The sequence below is a fragment of the Sinohyriopsis cumingii genome, chromosome 11 (assembly GCF_028554795.1).
Source record: "Sinohyriopsis cumingii isolate HCF-2022 chromosome 11, ASM2855479v2, whole genome shotgun sequence".
Taxonomy (NCBI): Eukaryota; Metazoa; Mollusca; class Bivalvia; order Unionida; family Unionidae; genus Sinohyriopsis; species Sinohyriopsis cumingii.
Window position 1 is genome coordinate 51,754,430 of NC_142971.1, and position 7,024 is coordinate 51,761,453.

At 34.1% G+C, this 7,024-nt stretch overlaps 1 long non-coding RNA gene across 1 annotated transcript; it reads right to left on the bottom strand.

Moving 5' to 3' along the window:
• Positions 1–2,447: 2,447 nt before the first annotated feature.
• LOC149788449 (uncharacterized) lies at positions 2,448–5,154 on the bottom strand. Its single transcript, XR_016424145.1, has 2 exons — positions 4,731–5,154; positions 2,448–3,307 (listed from the first exon to the last, which is right to left on the bottom strand). It is a non-coding gene; the product is annotated as an uncharacterized LOC149788449 (long non-coding RNA).
• Positions 5,155–7,024: the final 1,870 nt, after the last annotated feature.

Sequence of the window (7,024 nt, forward strand, 5' to 3'; positions counted from 1 at the left end):
ATTAAATATTTTTCTGTTCATACTGAAATCTTTTGACTTGGCTGACTTAGTGATCTGCACCTAAATAGTTGTAATAATATTAATAATAATAACAATGAGTGATTCTGCAGGAACCGACCCCAAAAAGAATGTGTCGACGTCTCCAGTACCACGTTGCTCCTAGTAACTGGCTAGTTATTTCGGGCTGAAGAATATATTCCCAGCAGCGACGTCCCATAATTAAACAAGTAATCAGAAAAAACTAAGAATTCTTTAAAACGAAGTGTTATGCGCATAATCCAAATTAATACAGTTTATATATTTCTTGTGCATGCAAATTTATGTTATTATCCATATTAATAAAATATAGAGGCAGTATATGGAATGTGTATTCGTACGGAAACGTGTCGTCGAGGCCATTCTATTCATGAAAAAAGTGCCAGGGTGATCTGTTGGGATGGGACAAGAAGAGGGCTAACAGGAATTTAACATGACACAACCCTTTTGACTTATTAATACTATGTTACCTGGAACGGTATCACGTCTAACGCTAATATTAAACCATATGGAAATTTAAAAATAGAGAGAATACATTGCACATAAATGGAATTTATCTTTATTTGACTCTATGGGACAAAAGTGGAATATTTTATCCCGCCTTGCATTTCGCCGGATGGGTTATAGCAATTATAATGGCTATATAATGTGTTGGGTTTTGTTTAACATTTCATGCTGTGGCAGTTATAGGGTTAAATTTGTTAATAAGGGGATGATAGTAATGTTATGTTTGTTTATAAGGGATTAACATTTTATGTTGTATTCATTCTTTTACATCCAACCCTGTGTGGTCAGAATGTGTCGGGTACTCCAAACGCCATGTTGACTAGTAACGGCGGATAGTAAATGGATAGTAAATGTGGTATGTTGGATATGAAATGTGGGGTCTATGTATAGTACAAGACTGAAAGTAGAGGACTCCAAACGATGTTTTGGATAGTAAATGTGGGGTGTTGGATAGTGATCACAAAAAACGTTGTGTTGGATAGAAAGTCACGTAAATATGACAATAATGAATAATATATGAGTGGATTTTAGACCCATTTCCTCCTTCAGTCGGTATTTTCTGATTATATCAGTCTTTGTAAGGCTTCCTAGTTCTATGATTACAAATCCTGCTGCTAAATAAATCAGAGATATGCCATAATTAACAAGAGATGCCACTAAAGTAGATATATAAGTATATAATTAGACCTAATTTAACATCTGTCAAACCAAAACTGTCACTGGCGTGTGGCTTCATGATATTGAATTAGGTGCCGAAATATAATTTGTTGAACACAATTTAGTTCAAGGACATAGTGGAGAGAACTGCGGTTTTAGTTCAAGACTTAGGGGAGAGAACAGTGGGACCAAATTTCATGTCCATGACCTAAACTTTGATAAAGACTCGAAAGTTTGTATCGTTTATTTGTAAACAATGTTTATATCCCAATCTTCTAAACTAATTAGATTGTAACATTACGAATTATGTTGGATTATCTTATCCTTTACTTTTCTTTACGTATGTATTGACATTAAGATTTCTTCCTTTCCCTGTAAATTGTATCATTATTCTAGTTAGGAACAAAAATATTCACATACAAATAAAAACTAAAATTCATGGAATGCGGCAGTAATTATTATCACCAGATCGCCACATTTTGTTTTCTAAACGTGCTAAATAGCTTGATTAAATCACAACCTTGGTAAAGGAGATTTTTACTTCAGCGATAAAGTTATATAAGTGTCATTACTTGTATTAGTATAACTGAATATGTGTATGTGAAGTTATTATAAAATAACCTGCAAATATGTTGGCAGCACAGACCAATTATGTTATAGCCGATCAATAAAGATTAGCATTAGTACAGTCTGGCCGACCTACCGTGGAGAGAACATCCTGATGTTGAGTCAGGCACGTTAACCTCTGAGGTACATTTCCATTTGGCAAAAAGACAACGGAAATAGTTTCTCAGTCTACACTCAAACACTAAATGGATTTTGCACCATTTATAATTAATTAAATATTTGTCATGGCTTGTCGTACAAAGACTCCGTACAATGACTCTTGGGAATTTCTGCGAAACGTTATCTCAAATTATACTGAACATGTGACCATTTTATTTCTGAAGACATTCTTTGGATATTGTAAATGATAATGTGATGAAATTAAAAAAGATATTTCATCAAAACATTCCATAAGGTGATGATAGAAAGCTCGTCAATTTCATGATAACTTTCTATACAATGATGGCAGAAAGATTGCGGATTTCATAAAACCTTGTAAACAGTGATGAAGGACGTTCGTAAATTTTATGAAACCATTATATACAGTGATGACCGAAAGTGTGTAAATTTCATGAAACCTTTCTACTCAGTAAAGACAGAAATTTTGCAAAGTTCACGAAATGTACAATACGATGATGACAGCAAGTTCATAATTTATTAAAACTTGTTTTATTTGCCTCTGAAGCATTTAATGTTTATTTGTTTCAGCAGTCTATGACACTCTTCTCATACAACTGATTTAAATAATTAAATAGTAAACATTTAATGTTATGCGATATGCACTGGTTGTAATTTTATAAAAAATATGAAAGCTCATGGAAATTAAAATTCAGCTCTTGTTATTTTAATACAAACGATGCAAAACAATAAACTTAGCCATGAAAGGTTAATCCAGATCAAACTTTAAGAGCTACGTTAGCTGGAAAGGATACGAGTTATCTATGTTCATTTTTTCATGTTGAAGCAAAAGCATCCGAACAAATAACAATGTGCCTCATCGATTCTGTTTCAGTCAATGTGATTTTAAGGTCAGACGTCTCTTTATGCAGCGCCAACTTTTTAAACAATTGCTCTTTTTTATTTTGGTATTTATATTCAGTCAATCACTTTCTGTCCTTCATAAACAATGAAGCAACATATAATTATATCATTCAAGATCAACATTTGTCAGGTTTTGGTCCAGATAGTCTTCCAGAACACTGACACTGCCAAGCCTTGTTTGTGAGGGGACACCTTGAAGGAACTTCCCTACAGGTACCGGTGGCGTAACCTTTACATTTACATCTGTCCTCACAGGATTGCCAGAGTATTCCGGTGGCGGGGGAACTCCATCTGGAACACCGACTCCATGTTTCCCAGCAGTCTGTTATTGGATTTCCCTCAACTGATGGGATGGTAATTATAGCCACAAGGATCATAAGGCCCGAAAGAACGGTCACCGTCTTGAATAAGGCCATTTAATGATGTTTCTGCCAAGAACAGAGGAAACCCTTTGTGCTATCTAAGAAATGATAAATGTTATGAAGCATACAGTGAATTGGTAATTAGCATACAGTGAATTGGAAGTAATAAGCATACAGTAAATTGGAAGTAATAAGCATACATTTAATTGGAAGTAAACATACAGTGAATCGGAAGTAATTACAACTGGTACGTGATTTTCAGCATAATCTTCCCACAAATTAAACTCGAGAATTGTTGAAATCATGATCATATCTTATTGGTATTCTTTTTAGCTATAAAGGTTTTATGGAAAAAGTTTCTTATTCACAAGAATATCGATTTGCACGTTTGTTTATTCGAAAATCAGTGCACTTGTTTGAAGAGGTTAATAATTAAGAAGTTATTTTGTCTCCATTTTCTTTTTTTATCATTGTGTCTTATTGCTCCCTTTAGAGTATTTTAATCTTCAGATATACACCATAATTGGATACCTATACGATTACAAATGTTACACTCTCTTTTCTGTATTATTATTTTCTCTTTGGGGAGTGTTAGGGGAACAGTTTAAAGCATTAAACTTGATCTCACTGTCAACTACAAGATTTATATGCAACTTTAATAAGTGCATCAGACAAGCAACTATTTTAACGTATTCTTATTCTTTTACTGGCTTGTGCATCTGATAAGATTTTGTCCCTTGATTTTGCTCTGATTCGCTCATGTAAATAGGAAACATCACGCTACATAAAATGAAATGGAATAAATCAGACTATATAAAATTATAATGAGACACAAAATCCTGTATACAATTAAATTAGAAACATCCGCCACCAGAAAACTAACTGGGAAAAAATCAGTCTATATATAATGTCCAGGGACACATCAGCCTATATGAAATATAATGGGTCATATCAGCCTACATGAAATGTACTGGGTCGCATCAGTCTATACGAAATGTACTGGGGCACCTCAGCCTATATGAAATGCACTGGGACACATCATCCTAAATCAAATATACTGAAACACATCAGCCTATATGAAATTTACTGGGACACATCAGCCTATAAAAATTAAATAGGAAAAATCTGTCGTTGTTGATTCACATATATATATATATATATATATATATATATATATATATATATATATATATATATATATATATATATATATATATATATAATATGCATTAGTACGAGACTATATGAGTAATTTAAAACATTATCTCACTGCATAGAATTCTTATATGAATTCTGCTAACGTCGGATTACATGTCAGGTTTGCTTTTCTTGGCAAAATGTATGTTCTTCTCGCCCCTGGCAAAGTTCAAATAGAAATAATTGCCTGAAGAAAATTTTACTATATTCCCAAAATAAACTGTATATTATTCAATCATGAATATAACGCAAAAGGACAGTATCTGCTGGATCACATGAAATTTAGAAAATAAAAATGAAATTCAAGCAAATTTAGTAACTTACCCAACACTTCTCTTCATGCAAACTGATGAACAGAAATGAACGCAAGCCTAAAGCTTTCTTTGGTACTAACTGATGGCTATAAATTAATGCAAGATGTGATGCCCTATTTATAATGTGTTTTGCAAACAAGCTGGAAAAATCGGGATTATCCATGCCGGATGTCTTCTTAAGTCGCCTGATTTAAAGGTGTGTTTTTATGTTTATCATTAGCTGTTGAATCATAAATAATCTAAAGTAACGTACCTTTACATACCATATGTTTACACCTGACTGCAATGCTTAAAAAGAAACAACAAAGGACTGACTGTACAGAAATCAGTTTAATTTGTGCCAGAAGGTATTGTTGAAATTTCTAGGAATAACGATCGCGACATCGTTTTCTTCGAAAACATCCATTGGTAATTGTGCAAGTTAGAGTGCATTTGTTTGAAAACACTGTATGAAATTGAAAAGTGTTACTTTTTTCAGCTTTACTATAAAATAAAAGCAAACCAAATAATGAGGGCTAGTTCATTTCTTGTTACTGTTGATTAAATATAAACTGTCAGTACTTAGTTCAGTCCCCAGCTCCAGCACGTGCAATAATCATGTATTGCTTGAGGTAACTATATTTTAATGGTTCTCTAATTCATCCATATCCATATTTTTAAATATGTGGAAGAAAGGTCTTGACCTGGGTTTCCGGTAAAGTCTTATGCATTATCTTGCCATGGTGGGGTACTTGAATATCATATGCATTATCTTGCCATGGTGGGGTGCTTTAATATCATATGCATTATCTTGCCATGGTGTGCTACTTGAATATCATATGCATTATCTTGCCATGGTGTTGTACTTGAATATCATATGCATTATCTTGCCATGGTGGGGTACATGTGTATATCAAATGCATTATCTTGCCATGGTGGGGTACTTGAATATCATATGCATTATCTTGCCATATTGGGGTACATGAATATCATATGAATTATCTTGCCATGGAGATGTACTTGAATATCATATGCATTATCTTGCCATGGTGTGGTACTTGAATATCATGTAAATTATCTTGCCATGATGGGTTACTTGAATATCATAAGCATTATCTTGCCATGGTGGGTTACTTGAATATCATATGCATTATTTTGCCATGGTTGGGTACTTGAATATCGGATGCATTATCTTATCATGGTGGGGAACTTGTATATCATTTGTGGTATCATGCCACGGTGTGGTACTTGAATATGATAGACATTATCTTGCATTATGTGGTATTTGAATGTCATATGCATTATCTTGCCATGGCGGGATACTTGTATATCATATGCATTATCTTAATGCAAATCATATGCATTATCTTGCCATGGCGTGATACTTATATATCAGACGCATTAACTTGCTATGGTGGGGTACATGTATATCATATGCAATTTCTTGCCACGATGGGGTACTTGAATATCAAACGCATTATCTTGCAATGGTGAGGTATTTGAATATCATATTCATTATCTTGCCTGCACAGGGTATTTGTATATCATATGCAGTATCTTGCCATAATGGGGTACTTGAATATCATACGCATTATCTTGCCATGGTGGGGTACTTGTATATCATACACATTATCTTGCCATGGCAGAGTACTTCTATATCATATGCATTATCTTGTTATGGTGGGGTACTTGTATGTCAAATCCATTATCTAGCCATGGTTGGGTACGTGATTATCGTATGCATTATCGTGCCATGGCAGGGTACTTGTATATCATCTGCATTATCTTGCCATGGTGGTGTACTTGGATATCATATGCATTATCTTGCCAATGCGGAGTACTTGAATATCATGTACATTATCGTGCCATGGTGTGGTACTTGAATATCATTTGCATTATCTTGCAATGGTAGGGTAATTGTATATCGCATGCATTATCTTGACATGAATTATGAATTATGTAGCCATTGAATATCAGACGCATTTTCTTGCTATGGCACGGTACTTGAATATCATAGGCATTATTTTGCCTGGACAGGGTATTTGTATATCATATGCAGTATCTTGCCATGATGGGGTACTTGAATATCAGACGCATTATCTTGCCATGGTAGAGTATTTGAATATCATATGCATTATTTTGAAATATTGTGGTACTTGATTATCATATGCATTATCTTGCCTAGACGGGGTATTTGTATATCATATCCAGTATCTTGCCATGATGGGGTACTTGAATATCGTATGCATTATCTTGCCGTGGTGGGGTACATGTATATCATATGCAATATCTTGCCAGGATGGGGTACTTGAATATCATATGCAT